General features: G+C 33.9%; 1 long non-coding RNA gene across 7 annotated transcripts; it reads left to right on the top strand.

Moving 5' to 3' along the window:
* The first annotated feature begins 21636 nt into the window (after positions 1-21636).
* Positions 21637-24133, top strand: LOC141721755 (uncharacterized). Of its 7 annotated transcripts, XR_012574840.1 has the most exons (4): positions 21637-22151; positions 22420-22509; positions 22613-23003; positions 23848-24133. It is a non-coding gene; the product is annotated as an uncharacterized LOC141721755 (long non-coding RNA). The 7 variants fall into 7 exon arrangements; XR_012574845.1 differs by lacking the exon at positions 22613-23003 and having other exon boundaries at positions 21637-22147; XR_012574844.1 differs by lacking the exon at positions 22613-23003.
* Positions 24134-24710: the final 577 nt, after the last annotated feature.

The raw sequence follows: 24710 nt of genomic DNA, 5'->3' as shown, positions 1-24710 counted from the left end.
TCTCTCAGACCACCGCTCTATCTCAAAAACCCTGATTCTCTCTCTCAAATATCGAACTTCATCTCCTTCAGCTCTCTCTCTCTCCCCCCCTCTCTCTTTCGATCTCTCTCTGTCTCCTTTCTTACCGCTACTTTCTTGTAAACCTAATTTAAACCTAATACAAAATCACTGAATCGAGATTTGTCTCTCTCTTTCTCCACTCTCTTCCGTCTCCCTATCTATATCTTGATGGAAGCTTCGATTTATTTAAAATTGATATGTAAAGGTTAGATTTCGGCCATGGTGAAAGCGATTGATGATGGTTTGAAGAAAGGGAAGGAGTTTTCCGTCACAAATCGGGCTAGAAATTGTTGGTATTATTTAATTTAGTAGCTTAAAATCGAGCCGAGAGCAAATATTTGGTTTGATTATGTATGTCAATTTTAAATTTATTTCAAAATTTTACGTTTTGATTTTAATGAAGCTTTTGTTTATAGGCCTGAAGCTTTGGAGCTTGAAACCAACCTTCAATCGGTAACACATCTCTCTCTCTTTTAACTTTATTTACATCCATTGTGTATTTATATAGATCTGTCGGTGTATATCTGCAGGTTTCGGAGAATCTGGGAAATGGGTTGCTGAATATGTATGTTAAGTCTGGAGATATGGATTCGGCTGAGAAATTGTTTGATGGGATTGACATGAAGACGGTTTTTTCATGGACGTCTATGATAGAGGGCTATATGCAGAAAGGTGATTGGGAAAGTGCCAGTGTGTTCTTTGATCGAATGCCTGAAAAGGATGTAACTGCCTGGAATGTGATGCTTAATGAATTCATCGCGGGGAATGATTTAGCTGCTGCCGAAGTTTTGTTTAGAAGAGCGCCAGAGAAAGATGTGGTTTCATGGAACTGTATGATTGCAGGGTATGCTGAAAACAGAGAACTTCACAAGGTCTTTGAAGTTTTTTAAAGAGATGATATTAGCAGATATCAGGCCGGATAGAATAACAATAAGTAGTCTTCTAGCTGTTTGTGGCTTTGCAGGTGCAGTGAATTTAGGTGAATCAGTTCATTCTATCATGAAGAAACATAACATCATGGGGAAGGAAGTTGAAGTAGCTTTAATGGATATGTACAGCAAGTGTGGTGCTCCAGATGAAGCTATGAAGTCATTTGACGACATTTCTACAAAATTCATGTTGGCCTGGAGTGCCATAATTGTTGGTTTGGCGATGAATGGTCTTTCCAGAGAAGCACTAGACTCTTTTGCACATATGCATCTTTAGTGATCTATCAGAACCTGATTTAAGCGATGAATTAAGAAGACAAAATTCTATTCCAATTTTTTGAGATGTAATATCTTTCACATAATTAGAAACAAGACACCTGTTAAGTTTCAGACTATCTCATTCAAATTGACAATATGCTATAACATGATCCATCTTAATATCTGTGATCTGAGTCCTTCTTTTACTAGGTAAGACATTATAAAGTAATTATTACTTACTATTTCTATACTCAGCATGTTTTTCTTGTAACCAGGTCAGTATCTTACAGAAGTTGTTGGAAGTCCTTATTATGTTGCGCCTGAGGTGTTGCATAAATATTATGGACCTGAAGTTGACGTATGGAGTGCTGGCGTTATTCTATATATTTTACTATGCGGAGTTCCTCCTTTCTGGGCAGGTATTAGGAGTTAAAAGTATCACATGTTGAGCTTAAGAGTTTTTACCTGTGTGTAGTAATTGTGGCAGTTGATGATATTCGTCTTTGTTCGTATAATTTTTAGCAGAAACCGACTCTGGAATCTTCAGAGCGATTTTGAAAGGAAATATAGATTTTAAATCTGAACCATGGCCATCGATTTCAGACGGTGCAAAAGATCTAATAAGGAAGATGTTTGACAGGTCTCCTAAACAGAGAATAACTGCTCACGAAGTCTTATGTGAGCCATTGATATGCTTGATAGTTAGTATACTTTCGTGAGATTTATGTAGAAACTCTTTTTATTGATGTGATTCATGAACTTGCAACTGAATTCTATTGCAGATAATAGTAGCTTATGTTTATATTGCATTGTTTGGTATTTTTTTGTTTGTAAATGTAATTGGTTCATTGGATGTGAACAGTATTAGGATGGCATGCAATATACAAAATATTAACATCACATTGGTAAATATAAAACGATGTAAAAAATATAAGAAAGACATCAGGTAAAATAATATTAAACGAATAAGAACTAAAAAAACCGATGTGAAATAGTCATTTGACATCGGTTCTAAAAAGAAACTCAATGTATTTTAAGTCAAATAACATCGGTTAGAGAAACTGACTGATGTTAAACAAAAAGATTTAACATCGGTTTCGTGAAGAACACCCATATCTTATCCATCATTTCACATCGGGGGGCTAATTTAACCGATGTCTGATCAAACATTTCACATCGACCAACTTATCTAACCGATGTCTGATCTAGCATTTCACATCGGTTTGTTCGAAAGAATTTTAATAAATGGCTTTTAGAGCTTGTAGGTTTCATGTTTTAATGGATAAATACCTCATAATATACTCATATTCACCTTAAAATAATGTAATATAAGCTGAAATTTATTGCAAAGACATCACATTTAATCTTAAAACCGATGTATAGCACTGTAATAGACATCGGCTGTTAACCGATGTCAAAAGCTAATGACATTTAACATCACACGCGAAGACATCGGTTCAGATTTTTTTTAACATCGGTTCTGAACCGATGTCTGATCCCGTTTTTCTAGTAGTGCCATTTGCAACCAATAGGTTTTGAGCCTTTAGGCAACTCGACAAGATCCCAAACGTCATTTTCTTTCATAGATTGCATCTCTTCATTCATGTCATCAATCCACTTTTGAGAGTTAGGACTTTGCATGGCTTGTTGAAGATTTACAGGATCATCTTCCCCAATGCCAGTTCCATCTTCATGTTCTTGTAGAAAAACAACATAATCATCTAGAATTGCGCTCTTTCGCTCTCTAGTGGATATCTTTAGTGTCACTTCTTGTGATTCATTAGGTTGTTGAGTTTGCTCAATTGGTTCCTCATGGGGAATTTCAGTGTTTTCTTGAACCAGAGGTCCTTGAACAATGATAGGTATCATAATCTGATCATTGCTCTCGGTAGAGTCATAAATAGGATCATGACTATCTTCTTCAAAGACAATTCTTTTACCTATATCTTCCCTCCCAAAATCAACATCCTCAAAAAATCTTGCATTATCAGTCTCAAAGAAGGATCTAGTAGCGGGATCATCAAATTTAAATCTGCGAGTACGTTCCGGATACCCAACAAAATAGCAACTGACCGTCCTAGAGTTCAGTTTCTTTTCATTTGGCCTATATGGCCTTGCCTCAGCTGGACAACCCCAAACATGTAAATTCTTAATACTAAGTGTTTTCTTAGTCCAAAGTTTGTAAGGAGTTTCGTCCACTGCTTTAGTTGGAACCCGGTTAAGGATATAAATTACAATCTTTAGTGCATCTCCCCAAAGTTATTCAGGCAAGGAAGAATGACTTATCATACTTCTCACCATATCTTAAAGAGTACGGTTTCGCCTCTCAGCAACACCATTCATATTTGGTTTTCCTGGCATAGTGTACCGAGGGACAATTTCACACTCCTTTAGGAAGTTAGCAAAGGGTCCTGGACATTGCTCACCTGATCCATCATATCTACCGTAGTATTCACCACCACGATCGGATCTAACAGCTTTAATACTACTGTTTAGTTGAAGTTCAACTTTAGCTTTATACTCTTTAAATACGTCCATAGCTTGTGACTTCTCATGTATCAAATATAGGTAACCATACCTAGAGTTATCATCTATGAACATGATAAAATACCATTGACCGTTCCAATAGGCCGTAGGGAAGGGTCCACATATGTCGGTATGAATCAGTTCCAAGACACTTGTAGCTCTATTGGCACCTAACTTTCTCGAGTTTGTTTGTTTTCCCTTAATACATTCAACACAGACTTGAAAGTCACTTAAATCTAAGGGATCAAGAATTATATCATTGACAAGCCTCTGAATTCTCTGTTTAGAGATATGACCTAATCATTTATGCCACAACATTGCAGAATTCTCAGTTAATGTACGCTTTGTACCTCTTGCACTTGAGTGCAAAATTTCATTATTAAAAGCAACAGTATCAAGCATATAAAGATTATCAATCAAAGAACCAGTGGCAACCACATTTGAATTTAAAGAGAAACATACTTTATTATTTCCAAAAGAATAAGTGTAGCCATATTTGTCAAAACAGGAAATAGAAATAAGATTCCGTCTAAAAGACGGTGCAACAAATGTCTCAAATAAATCCAAATAAACACTAGCTTTTAATAATAATCTAAATGTTCCAACAACTTCAACTGAAACTTTATTTCCGTCGCCCACATAGATGAATTTTTCGACATCAATTGGCGGTCGGCTCCACAAGCAACCCTGCATCGATACACTTATGTGAGTAGTAGCACCAAAATCTACCCACCAAGTATCCTTAGGTACATAAGCCAAATTAACTTTAGAACAAACAAAGACAAAAGTCTTACCCTTATTCACACGCCAATCAGCATATTTGAAACACTTTTTCTTCATGTGTCCTGCCTTCTTACAAAAGTAGCAGGTTGTTCCTTTATCCTGCTTCTCTTGCAACTGATGCTTGGGTTTTCCACTTGCAATATCCTTACCTCTCTTTCTCTTCTTATCATGAGAGCTTGATTCCAAGTGAGCACTCTCAGTCTTCTCTCGCAAAACTCTCTCTTCCTCTTGCACACAGTGTGAAATGAGCTCATTAAGAGTCCATTTTTTCCTTTTGAGTATTATAACTCACCACAAAGTGTCCGAACTGAGGAGGCAGAGAAATAAGAACTAAGTGAACAAGTAACTCATCCGAAAGTTCTAACTTGAGTTCCTTGAGTTTTTCAGCAAGATTAGACATCCCAATGATGTACTCTCTTATGTTCCCCTTTCCTTTATACTTCATGGTCACGAGTTTTGACAGAAGATTACTCGTTTCCTCTTTCTCATTCTTAGCAAAATATTGCTCAATCTCGGAAAGGAACTTCTTGGCACTTGTTCTCTCAGCAATAGAGCCCCGAAAGCCAGTTGGAATCGTTCGCTTCATGATCGCGAAACACATGCGATTAGAGCATTCCCATTTCTCAATTTGATCCGTTTTGGGATCATCCGTAGTGGGAACTAGTTGCTCTTTCCTTAGCGTAAGGTCAAGATCCATACACCCAAGAATGATTTCAACATTCTCTTTCCACGTGACATAGATTCTCCCATTCAACATTGGAATCATGCTCAATTGAGCGGAAGCAGAATTAACAGAAGCAATAACTGTAATAGAAAACAAATAGACAACATAATGCTCAAAACTAGTATATACAATAATGTGATAAATTTTAATTATTGGCAACACCATCACAAGATACCTAGCGCAACATTAAATTTTAGTCTTTGGACAGAAAATTTAATTTGCAATTGGTACTCTCCACGCAATAATCAAGTATTAACAATTAATTTCTGTCAAATAATATGCCTTTCTTTGGACCGACTTATTATTCACATGAAAACCTTAATATTGCTACACACTTATTATCACAAGAATATTTTGATTTTGTCCAAATATTACCTTCCTTTGGGCCGATAAAATTTACATAAAATTAAATATTCTATTGTCATAATAATATATTTTAAATTAATTAATCTACACAAAAGAGGTCACTTTGGCGACATATTATTTTAATCAAATAACTTGAAAATATTATACCACTTATATAAATAAGTTAAACTTAATTGCCTAATAATTATAATTAAACTCACAAGCATATATTTTATTTAATTACGACGTACTAACCAAAATTATGTAAACATCGTAAAGTATGTTTAGATTATAGTAAAATCAAGAAATATGAGTAAATTAGTTCACTTGAGCCATGCCGCACAATTTTATATTAATCTAAAGAACCAAAAAAATAATGATAAAAGGTTTTAACTAAAATCGTATTCATGGGTCCTCAATCAGGGTCACAGCCATATGACTTGATTTGGCTACCAAAACAAAGACATATGTTAGATATATTTGTGATGTCATGTCTAATCTGATTTGTTTAGTTTCAGAACTTACTATCAGAACTTAACTGGAAATCAGAACTTACTGTGTTAGGTCACACACACTGTAGAAGGGGGTTGAATATAGTGTGTAGTACAATCAAATTGAATTAAGAACACAAGTATGAAACACAAAATAATCTTATTAATAAAACAGTATTACAATGAAACCGTTCTCTCTCAGTGATGAACAAATATCACGAGAGCTGCTAGGGTTACAATGAATAATATTCTCGATTAAGATAACACATCTAGTGTAAACCCTATGCTGTGTCTATATAGACACACAGTTACGAGATAATCTTCTAATTGATATCGAATATGATTCTGTGTCCTAAAATATATCAACCAGTTATCTTTTCCTCCAAGTCTTCTATTCTTCATTGAATTCTTCTTCATGCATATATCTTCATATTTTAGTCTTGATCTTCTTTCCTTTCAATCAGCCGCCTTCCTTATCTGAAAGTCTTCTTAAGTCCTGATATTATCTCCTGATAAATATTTTCTGATATCTTAAGTTTTGATAACTTAAGTTCTGATATCTTAAGTCCTGACTTCAGTATAAGTACTAATTTCTAGTTAAGTCCTGATTTGTCCTGTTAATCAAGATCTGAAAACTAAACACAAATCATTATTAGAAATGACATCACAAATATATCTAACAATCTCCCCCAACTTGTAAATTAGCATAATATACAAGTTCAATAAATATTTGATGATGTCAAAAACATTAAGTACAAATGCATATGAGAATTTGACTAAACAACTACAACTTACAGTCCTTGTAGCTTTTACCATCTTTAAAGTCTGATATCAGCTTTAGCCTGTATATACTTCAAAATTTATCAGCTGTAGTTCTTGACTTGGCTTCAGTGTGTGATCTCTTTAATGTCAGGAATTGTTCTGAGATAGTTCTTTAACAGAGTTCTCTCAGCATATTCAAGTTCATTCTGCATCCTCTTTTTTTGCATCTTTAAGTTCAACTGTATCTTCACCTGTCTGAAAGATAGTAGCCCTGAGATCATTTATTTTTGTCTGATGACATAGGCTTTATCAGACTCTAGATTGAATTCAAGTCCCTTAACACCAAGAAATGTAGTGATTTTGGCAGTATTAGGCTTCATCTCAACTATATCACCATTGTGAGCTATGTACTTAGGATAGTATGGCCTGTCAGACTTTACAAAGTAAAGTTTCTTCTGCCTTTGAATATCAGATTTTAAGTAACTGGCAGCACCATCCGTTGACCTGTTCTTCACTTGAAGTAGAAATAAAACATGTTGTAGTTCTTCAAAATACTTCAAACGAATGGCATCCTTTCTAATCTGGAATACCCTCCCATCTGTCATGAAATATAACATGATATCTTCTTTCAATACAGAGTGGTAGACCATTTGTACAGACTCCGGTTGATTCAATCTTTCAGGAGTTGTTCCCACTCCTGGTTCACTCAAAGAGGTTGGATCAGAGGTAGTATTATTTACTCTCTTTTCTTTGGAACTACTCAATTCTGATTTATCTCTAGTTTCCTTTCCTCGAATAACTCTTGCTTCAAAACCACTTGATGTATGTTAGGAATATATGTATTAGTTTGATGATAAGTTAAACAAAACACTTAAGTAGAAATCTATTGTTTGTAGCCTCAACGGATAAGACCACTTTTGATATCCGTTGAAGGAATAGCTTTACTTAATAATAAGTTTAGTATTGTAGCACATTTCAGTCTCTGTATTTAAGTTATAATTCTTAGAAGTTGTGGGAAATTATAAGTCATGTTGACTACTAGTGGATATGCAAATAGGAGGGCTAATTGTAAATATTTCATGCCTTGTATAAATGAAGTAGTATCAACTGATAGATTAAAGGCCTTCAACGAATGAGAAACAAACTTCAACGGATGTCTCTAAAGCATCAACGGATAACATCCATCAACGGATGAGTGCATCAACGGATAAAGCTTCAACTATTAAAGCATCAACGGATGTCACTAAAGCATCAACAGATAAAGCCATCAACGGATGAAAGCTTCAACGGATGCTCTGTTCCATAGCAGTTGATAATGAGAATTCATAAGTTGACAGAGGCACATGGGTTGACAGAGACAATTGGAATGTGGTAGCCTCTTGGAGGAATCAAGAAAAAGCAGCATTTCCATTCTGGTGCAAACAAGGAAGTATTCAAAGATTCACAAATTATCCTAGATTGCATTGGATAGAGAAATGAAGAAGAAACATGTAAAGAACTATTTTATGATTGTATTTTATCTTTGTCTTCACTTGTAAACTTGGTGATATATAAACCAAGTTGCAGCTAGTAATTAGAAGTGAATTTTCTAGAGTTGTTTAGAAAAATATAGAGAGAAAATCATCTAGTTTGTACTAGGAAGCAGCTGTGAACAATTCTTTGTATCACAGATTTTCTGAAATACACATCTCTAGTGGAACAACAAATCCACCAGAAAAGTTTTTAAAGCCTTTGTGTTCTTTACATTTGTGTCTTGAATATACATCTGTCTGCACCTGCTCAAAGAGATAATTATCATCACTGGAAAGTGAAGATCCAACTACATCATCTCTCTCAAGATGAAAGCTACATAAACTGCATTGAGAATGGTCCTCACATCCCTCACAAAGTGGCCATATCTGCCACTGCCACAGTTGTTGTTGGACAGTCTGTTCCCAAGCCAAAAGCAGAATGGACTGATGAAGATATTGAAGAGGTTCACAATGACAAGAAGACCATGAACATTCTATTTAATGGCCTAGATAAAGATATGTTTGATAATGTCATTAACAGCCAAACTGCTAAGGAAATTTGGGATACTGTACAACTTATATATGAAGGTACTGAACAAGTTAGAGAAAACAAAATGCAGCTTCTCATTCAACAATATGAATATTTTCATTCTGAAGAAGGAGAATCATTGAATGATACCTTCAATAGATTTCAGAAACTGTTGAATGGATTGAAGCTGTATGGCAGAGTGTACCAAGTCAAGGATTCTAACTTAAAGTTTCTGAGGTCTCTACCAAAGGAATGGAAGCCTATAACTGTTTCACTAAGGAATTCTCAAGATTATAAGGACTTCACACTTGAAAGATTATATGGAATTTTGAAGACCTATGAACTTGAGATGGAGCAAGATGAGCTGTTGGAGAAGGAAAAGAGAAAAGGTTGATCAATTGCACTTGTAGCTGAAAATGAGAGAACTGAAGCCACGAATGAAGAAAAGACAATGCCAAGTCTCAAAACTGGCACAAGCAAATTAGAATCAAGAAAGGGAAATAAGCAAGCAGCTGAGGTTGAAGACAATTATAGTCAAGATGACACTGATGATGTTGATGAACATCTGGCTTTTCTGTCCAGAAGGTTTGCAAAGATGAAATTCAAGAAAAAACTAGAGCCACTAAGCCTAACAAGAACATGGTGGACAAGTATAAGTTCAAGTGTTATAACTGTGGCACAAGTGGACACTTTGCAAGTGAGTGCAGAAAGCCAACTTCTGAAAAGAAGAAATTTGAGCAAGTGGATTATAAAAAGAAATATTTCGAATTGCTCAAACAAAAGGAAATGGCTTTTCTGACTCAGGAAAATGACTGGGCAGCTGATGGAGCCAATGAAGATGATGATATGGAATATGTCAACTTAGCCCTGATGGCTAATTCTGATGAAAATGAAACTAGTTCATCAAGCAACCAGGTAATCACTACTGACCTCTCTCAGCTTTCTAAAAATGAATGCAATGAAGTTATAAATGATATGTCCAATGAATTATATCATTTACGTGTTTCCCTTAAATCACTGGCTAAAGAGAACATGAGAATTAAAGAGAATAATCTGTTTTTAAGTGATAGGAATGCTGTGTTAGAGGGTAAGGTAATTGAGCTTGAAAAGATTAAAATCAAATGCTTATCTGTTGAGAGTGAACTAGAAGAGTCTCTTAAGAAAGTAGAAATTCTTTCTAAACAACTAGAACGCGAGCAAGAGGTAATCAAGGCATGGAAAACATCTTGGGATGTTGGTGCTCAAATTGTAAAGGTTCAAGGAATTGAATCACTCTGTGAGAATGCTTGGAAGAAAAACAAAAAGTAAATGGAATTAATTGATGGACTTTCAACGGATATGGAATCAACGGATGATGAGAGTCATCCGTTGAAGGAAGAAAAGGAGCATCCGTTAAAGGCTGATCAGTTGAAATAGGCAAATGACTCTAAAAAGGATAATTTGAAAAATCTTAGTAAGAAGTTTGGTTCAACTTCCAAGAACTTTGTCAAAGAAGAAGCTAGCACATCCAAAGATGCCAGTAAGGTGAATATAGGACACATGACTTTAGATCAGTTGAAAAATAGGCTTAAGTTGGTTGAGGATAAAAAGAAAACTAAAAGAAAATCTAATAGAAATGGGAAGGTAGAAATTAACAAACACAACAACTACACACCTGATAAGTATGCTCCTAGAAAAAGTTGTGTGCATTGTAGTAGTGTTAATCATCTATCTGCTAACTGCAAATCTGTTAAAAATGCTCCCATGCCTTTAACTCCTCCCATGCCTAACATGTCTATGTCACCACTGCATGCTATGTCTGTTATGTCTCAACAGAATCCACATGCACATTTTGCAAACATGCCATATGTTAATAATCCTTATTTTGCTGCATTTAGTATGCCTCAAATGCCATACAACATGCATATGTGGAATAATATGTTTGCACAATCTATGCCTTATCAAATTCAACCAAATGTGCTAAATGATTCTGTGACTAACCCTACACTTCAACCAACTACATCTGAGACCAAGGTTGACTTAAAGTTACCAAAGTCAAAAGGTGCATGAAGTGTGAAGTCTAGGAAAAAGACTAACAAGGCTGGACCCAAGGAAACTTGGGTACCAAAATCAACTTGTTTGATTTTGTTGTGTGCAGGGAAAAATAGAGAATCTATGGTACTTGGATAGTGGTTGTTCAAGGCACATGACAGGAGATTTCACCCTGCTCACAGAGTTCAAGGAGAGAGCTGGCCCTAGCATAACCTTTGGAGATGACAGCAAAGGGTTCACTATGGGATATGGCTTGATTTCAAATGAAAATGTCATCATTGATGAAGTTGCATTAGTTGATGGTCTCAAACACAATCTATTGAGCATCAGTCAACTATATGATAGAGGGAATACTGTTTCCTTCAATTCTGAAGCCTGTGTTATTAGCAGTAAGAAGGACAACAAAGTGGTTCTAACTGGAGTTAAAAAAGGGAATGTGTATTTGGCTGACTTCAACTCTACAGATGCAGAATCAATTACTTGTCTTTTCAGCAAAGCAAGTCAAGATAAAAGTTGTCTATGGCACAAGAAGCTGTCCCATTTGAATTTCAAGACAATGAATGATCTAGTCAAAAAGGACTTAGTTAAAGGAATGCCTCTAGTGGAATTCTCAAGGGATGGACTGTGTGATGCTTGTCAGAATGGAAAGCAAAAGAGAGCATCATTCAGTTAGAAGCTCGAATCACCAATTGATGAACCATTACAACTGCTACACATGGATCTTTTTGGACCAGTCAATGTATTTTCAAATTCAAGGAAAAGATATTGCCTAGTGATTGTAGATGATTTCTCAAAGTTTTCATGGACCTATTTTCTTGGATCAAAGGATGAACCTAGTCAAATCATTATAAATCATATCAAGCAAGTCAACAACCATCCAGATTTCAAAGTAAGGAATATCAGGAGTGACAATGGAACTGAGTTCAGGAATTCTACCATGAGGTTGTTCTGTGAAGAAAATGGGATCATGCATGAGTTCTCAGCTCCAAGGACTCCACAACAAAATGGTGTGGTGTAAAGGAAGAATAGATCACTAATTGAAGCTGCAAGAACAATGCTTGAAGAGTCAAAACTCCCAACATATTTTTGGGCTGAGGCTATTAACTGTGCATGTTACACTCAGAATATTTCTCTAATCAATCAGGCAAAAGGCATGACTCCCTATCAATTGTTCAAGAGAAGAAAACCAACCTTAAACTTCCTTCATGTCTTTGGTTGCAAATGCTACATTCTAAGGAACCAACCTGATCACAAAGGCAAGTTTGATGCAAAGGCTGATGAAGGGATATTTGTTGGTTATTCTGCTGGAAAATTATATAGGGTCTACAATCTAGGAACCAACATTGTTATGGAATCTGTGCATGTTGTGTTTGATGATAAAAAGTTTGATGGACTAACAGATGAGGGACATCATAAAGGACTAAAATTTGACAATATTGAGATATATTGTGATGATAGTGAAGATGAGAATGATGGAGAAGACACTTCAAAAAGGATTCAAAATTTGCCTTTGGATAATGCACAAAATGCTGCATCAGTTGAAGGTCATAACTCAGCATCCATTGAAAGACAAAGTGCATCATCCGTTGAAGTACATAATGAAGCATCCGTTGATCATAGTTCATCAACGGATAATCAAATTACATCATAAGTTGATAGAACTCCCAGTTCCTTGCAAAGGACCAACAACTCATGGGGAGTTTTAACTAATCAACACTCTATCTCACATCATGACAACACTGAGGCCACCTCATCTAGAGCTAATCTACCACCTCAAAGGAAATGGACCAAGAATCATCCCTTTGAACTGATCATTGGTGATGCAACATCTAAAGTGCAAACTAGAAGGGCTACTCAAGATGAATGCCTATACAGTAGTTTTCTATCACAGGAGGAGCCTAAGAGAGTGGAATAAGCTCTATTGGATCCAGATTGGATTTTAGCTATGCAAGAGGAGCTAAATCAATTTAAGAGGAACAAAGTATGGAAGCTGGTACCCAAACCAAAGAACAAGAGTTCTATTGACACAAAGTGGGTATTCAGAAATAAGATGGATGAAAATGGCATTGTCATAAGGAATAAAGCTAGATTGGTTGCCAAGGGCTACTCTCAACAAGAGGGAATAGATTTTGATGAGACATTAGCTCTTGTTGCAAGACTTGAAGCCATCAGAATTTTTCTAGCCTATGCAGCCCATGCCAATTTCAAAGTCTATCAAATGGATTTCAAGAGTGCATTTCTGAATGGAGAATTGGAGGAAGAAGTCTATGTGAGCCAACCTCCAGGGATTGAAGATCCAAATTTTCCAGACCATGTGTATTATCTGTTGAAAGCACTCTATGGACTAAAGCAAGCACCTAGAGCCTGGTATGAGACTTTGTCAAAATTTCTCCTAGATAATTACTTCACAAGAGGTACTGTTGACAAAACTCTTTTCTTTAGAAATGTTAATGGCTCTACAATACTTGTTCAAATTTATGTAGATGATATTATATTTGGTTCTACAGATGATAAACTTTGTAAAAAGTTTGCTAAGTTAATGCAAAGTAAATATGAAATGAGCATGATGGGAGAGCTAACTTATTTTCTTGGTTTACAAGTTAAACAAGTTAGTGGTGGAATTTTCATTAGTCAAACTAAATATATTTATGATCTTTTAAAGAAGTTTGACTTAATGGAATGTTCATCTACAAAAACTCCCATGACCACTGCCACTAAGCTTGAATTAAACAAGGCTGAAAAGTCTGTGGACATTATAAGCTACAGAGGCATGGTTGGTTCACTTCTATATTTAACTGCCAGTAGACCTGATATAATGTTTTCTACATGTCTTTGTGCTAGATTTCAAGCTGATCCTAGAGAATCTCACTTAGTTGCTATTAAAAGAATTTTCAGATATCTCAAAGGGACTCCAAATCTAGGAATTTGGTACCCTAGAGAGTCTGGTTTTGATCTAATTGGCTACTCAGATGCAAACTATGCAGGTTGCAAAATAGACAGGAAAAGTACAACTGGCACCTGTCAATTTCTAGGGAATAAGCTTGTTTCATGGTTCAGCAAGAAGCGAAATTCTGTTTCTACATCAACAGCTGAGGCTGAGTACATTGCTGCTGGTAGTTGCTGTGCACAGATATTATTGATGAGAAATCAACTATTTGACTATGGGCTGAATATTGACAAAATTCCAATATTCTGTGACAACACAAGTGCCATTTCCATTACTGAAAATCCAGTGCAGCATTCAAGAACCAAGCACATTGACATCAAGTACCACTTTATAAGGGAACATGTGATGAATGGTACAGTGGAACTTCATTTTGTTCCAAGTGAAAAACAAATTGCAGAAATATTTACCAAGCCACTTGATGAATCAACATTCACAAGATTGGTTAGTGAGCTAGGTATGCTTAATTATTCCTAAATTCATGTCCTTATTGTAATTTATTTTATAGCCTGAAATGAATTTGTTGCAAGAACAAAGTTGGCTTTAAGTAAAGCTTATTTTATCAATGGATATTCCCTATCCGTTGAAAGTCAAAGTTGTTCTATCAACGGATGTCCATTATCCGTTGAAAGATAAATACATTTATGACAATTTTATCCTTCAACGGATAAAACTGTGTTAGTCTTCAACGGATGACCGTTGAACTGTCACATCAGTCGTTTTGAGTGAGTCACAGCCGTTGATTCTATTTTCTTAACCATTGATACATATATATATACAGTTGTATGTATTTGTATTAAAGGCAGTTTTTAGAATACATACAGTTTTTTTTCTCAAACGGCTGTAATTTACTTAAAAATATTGTTTAATCATTCTTTTTATGTTTTAATTTGAGAAAGTATAAAAGCCTCTTTGAATTCTTATTTTCACTTTACGCTTTCTTGAAATTTTCAAAAGCTTTTACTCTCTTTCTCTCCCAAAACTCTCAACTTTTCTCTACAACTTCTACCCACAACAATGGCACCAGTAGTAAAGATAATGTCCCAATATGGGTTTGTCTATGAGAAAAATAATTTCGTAGCTTTGATGGAAAAGAATGAAGCCCACTCAGATTATCACAAGATGATGGGTTTTATCAAAAACTGCAAACTGAGCTATGCAATGCTGGAAGCCCCAATGATTTACTGTGAGGTAGTTGAGGAGATTTGGACAACTACTGAGTTCAACCCCACTGATATGACCATCTACTACCTCTCAAAGGTAAGGATTATTGTATTAACTGTGATGATATACAGTCCTGCTTTAAATTACCTGAAAACAATGCCATGACACCACACACTGATAATGATGTATCTAGCATGTTAGATTCCATAGGCTATTCCCTTGATTCTACTAGTTTAGGCAGTATTAAGAGAAAAGGCCTTAGGAAATAATGGAGTTTTCTCAGTGATGCCTTTATCAAGGTTTTCTCTGGGAAAATTAGTAATTTTGATGCAATAACTTCAGCTCTTGTTAATATGCTCTATATGCTGGTTTCTGATAGGTACTATAATTTTAGCATCTATGTTATGCTAGAATTGGGTACTAGGTTAGGTAACAAGGCTAATAGACCTCATAAAATCTACTATGCTAGATTCTTTATGTTAATGGCTAACCATATTGCTGAAGGTTTGGTCATAAATAATGAGAGTAATAAACTCAAATGTTGGGCACAAGAGAAGAGGGTCCTTGCAGACCTTGTAAGGATTGACCTCAACAATAAAGTGCCATTGGTATACTTACCAATCATGGATGCACCTCAGGTAAGTGAGGTAATTACTTCTTCAACTCTTACTACTTCCAACCCCATCATTTATTTGCCTTCAAGTGTGGCCATGGAATCTGTGTTAATGCCCCAACAAATTCCTACCAAGGCCACCAAACCTAAAGTTTCAAAATCCAAGTCAAAGAAAGCCACCTCTGTTGTCTCTCAAAAGACAACAGTTGTAACAACTACCATAAACCCTGAGGGGAGTGAACCGGGTGTTAGTGGTGAGGGGAGGGGTGAACATCTAGAAAACCCCCAGAATAAGGTAGGAGAGGTGAGTGGAACCCAAACTAGCCAAGCCACAGTTTCTCAAAAGACTGTGGTGGTTGAAAAAGATTCAAATTCATCCCTAGTTGCATCCTCCCAAAAGGGTGCAACTATTGAAAATAGTCCCCAACCAGGGACACATAACAAAAGAGAGAGGGACACTTAAGCCACACACTCACCTGTAAAAGCCTTCACAAGAAGAAATAAGGTCAAAACCCTAGTTTCAACACAGGGTGCACACACTGCACAGATACAACCACCTGTATCTATGCCTTCACAAATTCAGCTTGATGTGACTCCAACAAATGTGGAGTCACAACCCCATTCTCTCAAAATTGACACACACCAACCACCAAATTCTCCATCACCATCTCTGGATGTGGACATGATATTCACATCAATTCCTGATTCTCCCTCTTTACAACTCAGGGAGGAGCCCCACTCAAATACTAGTGATCATCATCTTTTAGATGATTTGTTGGATCATCAGCCAATTTTTTCAGACTTAGTTGAAAAATCCGTGTCACCTAAATTAAAATCAATCCACACAGATTCAACAATTATGTCACTTTCAATTTCTACTTCCTTTCCCTCTTTAACGGATATCCCTCATCCGTTGACAAGTGGTTGTTCTTCAACGGATAAGCTTAACAGTAGTTATCCGTTGATACCATCAGTTTCAACCTCAACGGATATTCCTTATCCGTTAATAGTCTCTACACAAAAAACTGAATTAACTCCAAGTGTAGAAGACATGGTTACTGTACAATCACTTCTAGGGTTGAGGGAAGAGAGTGAAAACTTGAGTGAGAGGCTGGGTTGCTCCCAGGAAAAAGGAGAGCCCAGTTCTTGTGGTTGTCCATTACTGAACACAGAATTACATACAAAATAGAATAATATGATATATTACTTCTATCAATAATATGTTTTCGATAGATTGTTATACTTTTTTTCTAATTTTTATATGAATTAGTGTGTCTTAAGGACTTTACCTATTTCATAAGTTTCTTAAAACTAGTAATTTCACATTCCATTATTCTATTCAACCTTCATGTTGTAAATTATAGAATCTTACAACTTGCATATCTATAATGATTCAATAATTTTTGATCACGAACTCTTGCAGAACTTTCTTTATTTCAAGAAAAATTTGCAGAGACTACATGGCATTAACAAAGTTTACATAGTCGTAACAAAATACAAGATTTGTGAGGCCAAATTGTAGACATATCTGGATGAAATTTAGAAAAAAATAAAAATCTTTATTATTATGCCCCATTAAGAAGATTTGTCAATTTTAAATTAATGGTGAATATTGGGGTTGTGTGTAGGTCTAGTTTACCGTTTTTGTTTTCATTTGTAATGTTCTAGTTGCGTAATATTATTTTTCTTTCAACGAATGAGAGTGTGCACTACAAGAAATTATAAATAAGAGCTCAGGTATACTATTGGATAAAACTATAAATCATGATGTACATACATTTATGGATGTATAAACAAGTATATCATATCCTTTGTTCGGTTAAGTATGATATTCATTTGGCTTCTTTTCGAAAAAGAAAATTAATTTTAAGTTTTTCTAATAAGTATTCATCTTTTTGGATGAATGAATTTTCATAAGAATCAAGTTTTTTTCTCTACTTTTATCTATAATTGTAATAACAAAAAAGTATCTTTTATAATAAACAAGTAACTTAGAAAGAAGATGTAATTACTTTTTTTTATCACTTCCTAATATTATAGTTGTACAACAATATTATATGTTAAGATATTAGATACATTAAGTTCAAATAAATGATAAATAATATTTTTTAAGAATCAATTTTCACCAAATAAGCAACATAAATTAATAAAACTAATAAGTGATGGTGAATTATATCTAGAGACATAAGTGATGAAGACTACCCTAGGGTTAGCTTGGGAAAGTGTTTTTTTAAGTATTAGTTATCCAACTATAAATTTTGATTACCCAACTATGTTTGAAACCCACTGCCCATCTAAGTCTTATCGAGCCCGTACAAAATAATTATTGTCCAACCCTCTAATAATATCCCGCTGTATCGTTGTCAATTTAATGGTACGAGTAATGAAAAATCCTTCTTTACTATTTTGCTCTATAAAGAAGATCAGTCCATTCTAAATTAATGGTGAATATTATGAATGTGTATAGATTTTGTTTAACGTGTCATTTCTAATGTTCTTATTTTGTAATATTTTTTTCCAAGAAATTAGTGTATGTATTGGAAAGAATAATAAAATTAGAGTTTAAATATATTATTGAATAAACTTATGGAACATATCCCGTAAAGGAAGCGAATGAGATACAGCTACAACAAGATGTTTATATATTTATGTCATGAATGTATGAACAATATATCATGCCTTTTTCTTCGGTTATATATAAATATATATATTTACATGACTTCTTTTTGATGGAGAAAATTGATATTTAGTTTTCTAATAAATTCATTTATTTATATTAATGAATTCTTATACGAATCATTTTTTATTTTTCTTTTTTATTTTATAAATTGTTAATACAAAAATAGATTCCTAATAATAAAAATTAGTTTAAAAGTAGAATAAGTTCCTTTTTTATCACTTCCTAATATCTTTAAATGCATCATATGTTTATGTTTTAAGATTTAAGGTACATTATGTTTAAAATAATTAATAAATAATAATTTTATGAATCAATTTTCATCTAATGAGAAAATAAATTATAAAACTAACAAGTGAATGTGAATTTTATCCGGGGACGAAAGTGAAGAATGGATGAGCTAGGCTTAAGTTGAGGACTCTATTTTTTTGTAGTTATACAAATATGGGCTTTTAATAGCCAACAATGTATCAAACACATTGTCCATCTAAGTCTTATCCAGCCTAGGGTAGGTAGACTTGGTGGACAAGTCTCCTACTTAGATGGTAAGTAGGACTCTCCTAGACGGTGGATTCTGGATCCTTTCTAGGATGAGTCCATTTCCATGTTGGATATGATGTTAGTGTCATCATGGACCTCATTCTCAGCACTACAAAAAAACAAGGGTAAATTTGACCGGCCAAATATGACTGCGGCTAAATTTGACCGTAAACGGTCATATTTAAGGTCAACTTTAGTTTATAGTTGGTCAGATTTAATTTTGACCGCAGACGGTCAAATTTAAGGTCAGTCATTTATTTGTAACTGGTCAAGATTTAATTTTGACTAACAGCGGTCAAAATTAATTCGGTCAAATTTACTCGGTCATATTTATTTTTTAGATCCCAAAAAAAAGAGAGGGAAAAATCCCGCTAAGATAACAAAATTTGATTGGTGCAAATTTGACCGCATTCGGTCATATTTAGGTGCAGTCTTATTTAACTTTTTGGCGCTAAATTTCCCGCCAAAGTTAAACGAAATTATCATAAATAAATTTGACTGACGGCGGCCATATTTATAAATGTGACTGCTAGTGGTCAATTTTAAATTTAACTATTTTTCTATAAATTTGAATCAATATTAAATAAAGTATTAAAATATTAAAAAATATTGGGGTACCGAAATTACATAAACAATATATTAAAAATTATTTTAGTCGTTAGTCAAATATATTTTAGAAGTAGTAATTAAAAGGTGACATTATGTTTCTTCAAAAAAATTACAAAAACAAATAATAGTCACTAGATTTTAAAATTTACAAAATATTTTGTATATTTAGTATGACAAAACATAAAGTACAAATAATAAAAATAAAAGTAAGATACGTGTAAAAATAATATCAATAATAGATTTTATTGTTCAAATGCTTGTATGAAGTACATGATTTAAGAGTTGGATTTAGAGGTTAGAGTGTTAATGTATAGCATTAATAATTTTGTAAAACTTAAAGGATGCTAAGTATGTTAGGTTTAAAGGATATATGCGAAAATCGTCCAATTATAAACACATCATCTTAAAATAATAAGATGTCACATATCGATAAGTATAATGACTTATCGATATATTGAGTTCTCTACATGTGTCTTTGACTTGTTGAGGTCTCCAGTTTTCTATATGTAGAATGACTTGTCGATAGGCTTTTGACTTGTCGAAATCTCTAGTTCTCTTCATGAAGATTTTCCTTGTCAATATCTCTAGATCTCTACATGAAAAAATGACTTGTCGATATCTCCAGTTCAGTACATAGACTTTTTGACTTGTCGATATATGAGATCTCTACATGCATTTTGACTTATCGATATCTCTTGGGACTTCTCTTTAGGTCATTTTGGACTTCTCGATATCTCTTGATCCGTGACTTGTCGATATTTGACTTGAAACAATTTTCCCAGAACAACATTATTCAAATTCAAGCTGCTACACTTATCTCTAAGGCATGATCATGATTTGATCTTTTTCCAGAGTTTATTCCAGTCTAATCTACTTAACATTTTTACAGACTCAAGAAGTACAATTACAGAATACCAATGTAGATTATCATACAACTTATCCTTAGGGTTGTCAATATGATTAAATCTTGTGGACAGCCTGTTGTTGCCCGAGTTGGTTTGATTTGGGCTAGTAGACTTTTACTTACTTTAGACTTTTACTAACTTCAATGTTATCCAAGCTCTACTACTCATGAACATATTACATCTTGAACAATACAAATTTAATGAAAAATACAACAAAAATTATGAACTCTATGTATATAGATATACATGTATATGTTAGATCTCAAAATAAAGAATTTTCAATGACTGTAAGGTTGTATTTTCCAGATGGTATGGTGTATATTTCGTGGATAAATCTTAAAAGAAAGTACACTCAAAAATATTTACAGGCTAAGTTAATGTTCGAACATATTTACAAGATTTAAGATCTTGACTCAGTCTCACACCTAATTTGTTATAATTTGAATGTAATATAATCTTAAAGTACATTAATCAAAGATAAGATAGACTGACCACCAATATAGAAACGTATATCTTCAGTTTAAAATAAATCAAAATACACTAATTATAACTTATCTAAATATGTAGTACACATATATATGATTTATATAAGTGTATCTCGTTTCAACATATAAAAAAAATTAATTATATGTATAATTTTTTTTTATAAAAAAATATATATTAAAAATGTATGAGACATACTTTTCAAATTAAATATTATTTAATAAATGAGGGAATGATCAGTTTATATACTATTCTTAACTTTATCTGACATTCAATTGTTCAAAACTAACTCTATAAATATTTTAGTAATCATGTTTAAAGTGAAATAAATTGTCGCTATTTACAACACATACATATTATGTGTATGATAAAAAACTTAAGTAATAGGGTGTAGTGGTAAGGTGATGTGTTTGTGAATGTAAAGATTCAGGTCCAATTCCGCCCAACAACCTCTTTTATATAAGGCGATGTATAAGTTTTTTTAAAAATAATATTAAAGATGTAAATATAGGAATTATAAAAAATATAAATACAGATAAGTAATAAACTTTTTTTCTAAAATATTTATTAGAATTTTATTTACTAAAATAATAAAGTATTTCACTCAAATTGGAGAATAATTGGACTCCAGCGGGTGATTTTTGGGTCAAAACAGCCGCCCAAAATTTCATACAATTTGAAAATTTGGTGTAGAAACACGCTGCTCCATCTCCTTGTCCAATACACATTTTATGAGTACACACTCCGTAATTATCTCTCTCACTTTCTCTCACCATTTCTCACTCTCTCACTAATCTCTTTGGTCTCTCTGTCTTATCTCTTAGTGGCCACTATTACCAATCTCTGCTATACAATTAGGGATTTACTTTCATAATTAGGGTTCAATTGAATTGGGGTTTCTTCAATTAGGCCTTGGTTTTTCAATTAGGGCTTGGTTTTTCAATTAGGGATTAACCTTCACTTATGTCTCTCTCTATCTCTCTCTCTGATTTTACCTTTTTCGTTTGGGTTTGCAATTACTGCTTATATTTTTGATTTTGTAATTGCAGATACGGCCCTTATGTTTGTGCCGATTGAAACTTTGTGTGTTAATGGCTAGTAGTAGAGAAATCGATCCTTTGTTGAAGGATTTGACTGAGAAGAATCATAGTTTTTGGCGTCCTAAATCCCATAACACTGGTGACGTCTCTGTAATGTCGTGTCGTTAGTACGGAGCAGACTTGCTACTTGGGAACAATCTTTTGTTCAAGAAACGTTGACTAGGCAGGTGAATCTGTTAATTTGTTTCTTGTTCGTATTTGGTAGATACTATTGGAAATCAAAGGTACTTCATTAGGATAACCTGTTGAAGTTGCAGGGGTATGTACCCGCATATGTCTTAATTGTTCAATTTGGAGGTGGTCCACCATGCTGTAATTTTCATGATACATCATTAGGTTATTGTGCTTTACCAACCGATGGTCAATATCATATGGGATATTGATAATCAGGTTAAGTATTTTTATAATAAGCCTTGTATTTTCCTTTTGTCATAGGCTGGGACAAAGGTTGTTGGTGTTTCCAGAAAGACAAATACAACCACACATGAAGTTTTAGGAGTGATGACCAAATGAGACACTCAAATTGTATGTACCTATTGTTGAAGTGTCGTCTTAAATTTTTTATTTCAATTATCACTGCCAAACCTACATGTACATCTAATGATTATAGTTATGTTGGCCAAATTAGAATTTTGTTAGGTACTTATCTCTGGTATCCCTCTTCGACTTACTTGATGTCTCTGGAGCTGTGTTTCATGCGTAAGAAGTGTGTCAGGCAATTGAAATTTTTGTTTCTAGTGGGAAGTAATGGTTCAATTTGGATTTTTGTTTTAGAACGAGTTGTGAATGTATTAAAGGGATTGTATACTTTTATTAGGCTCTTATAGGACTGCTCAGTATGATTATTATAATTTTTCTTGATTTTATGTACAGTGTTTCTTTGAAACCCCAGGGCTTATATTAAAAAGAGGAGGATACCGATCCAAAGACATAAAAGTTTGGGTAGAATGTGCGTGGAGTGAAAATGGTCTTTATGATATTCTAATAGTTATTTTTGATGTTCATAGGCACCTTAACAGGTTAGTATTGGTTTGTTTATTTGCTATATTTTTTATGATTAATCGTATACTTCGATTGCTAACTGATATGTAGGAGAAGAAATTTTATAGAAGCAGGTTAAGTATTTTCACAATAAGCCTTGTAAATATTATAGGAAATCCCAAATGATATTGACCATGGGTTGGTAAAGAAGGAGAAGATGAAATATTATACGATACACAAGACCTCTGTTCACTCTCTCATCACCAGTTTAATTAATCCACACTCATGATCTTAATTAAAATCAATATTTAATTCATTAATTTACTATACCTGATATTAATTTAATCTACCAGAGAATTTATGCTTTCACTGCCTGTTTGCTCACTACTTTATTCCTCATGCTTTTGGTGTGACCTTTTAAATTAACTCTATTTGACCCTCATGTTTATGTTTATATATTTTACTTGCATTGTGATGACAAGTTGTATTGTTGTATAAAATATAGAGTTTTTATTGCCGATTATGTTAATTCAATGTTTGTGTAAGGAAATTTGGTTATAATATAATCGAGTACAGAGCCTAATATCGGAGGTCTCGAGTTTAAACCTAATGTTATTGTAAAATAGTATTCTGATTTACGATAATAAATTCTCAAACCTTAAAATGTGTTTTCAAATAAAGGGCGTATTAGAGATATGTATGATCCAATTGAGCCTATCTACTATTACTTTGGGTACGGTAGAGTTGATAGCTTTATGATGTAAAATTGGAGCTTTATTTAGATTATGCTTGGTTCATATTGTTTACATCAATGTGCTATATATGCCTTCTTTGGACTATTCACCCTAATCTAATTTTTAACATTTGATGTCTTTTTTGCAGTCATTCATTGTGTTTTCCAATCCGATCAAATTTGCTTTGCTGTTAACATTTTGCAACTTGATGGCTATTGGAAGGTGTTGGAAGTTGTGCTTCAGTGCTGCTTTTATGTTTTAAGTGTTGGTACATTCTTGTTTAAAGATAATTTGTGTTGTTATTTTTGTAAATTATCTGGTATGACACGTATGTAGAATGATTGTGGTTCCCTTGACATCCAACTATAACCAGAGACATGTAAATATAATGGAATTTTGTATCCTCTTAATCTATGTATGTATATTTTATATCATCTTATATTTGACTAAAACTAGTTACATTTGGCATTTTGCTTGTTAAATTTGACTTAAATCACTCGATTTTATAATTTGACCAGAAATTGAAAATATAATAATTTAACTACTAATTTTGACCAATGAATGTCGTATTTATAAATTTGACCTACAAAAATCAGGGTAATATTTATAAATGTGATTCAAAAATGAATTGGTCAAATTTATAAAATTGACTGCGAGCCACTCGGTCAAATGTATAATTTTGACATATTTGACCGTAGTTGGTCATGTTTATGTATAAAGAGCGGGAAATTCATTTTTTTTAAAATTTTGAAGTCAGGAGTGAAAAAATATAAATGACTACCGTCGGTCAATTTTAGGCGGTCAAATTTAGTTAGTCAAATTTGAGCGGTCATATTTAGTCGGTCAAATTTAATTAAATTTGACCGATTTCGCTAAATTTGACCAGCCTAAAAAAGACCGACACATTTCGGTCATATTTAACTAAATATGACCGCCAGCAGTCAATTTTAGTTAAATATGACCGAAAAATTTCGGTCAAATTTAGCCGTTTTTCTTGTAGTGCAGGCCTGC

Source organism: Apium graveolens, chromosome 4, assembly GCF_009905375.1.
Source record: "Apium graveolens cultivar Ventura chromosome 4, ASM990537v1, whole genome shotgun sequence".
In the NCBI taxonomy this organism is placed as follows: Eukaryota; Viridiplantae; Streptophyta; class Magnoliopsida; order Apiales; family Apiaceae; genus Apium; species Apium graveolens.
This window is presented reverse-complemented; position numbering and strand designations above follow the sequence as displayed.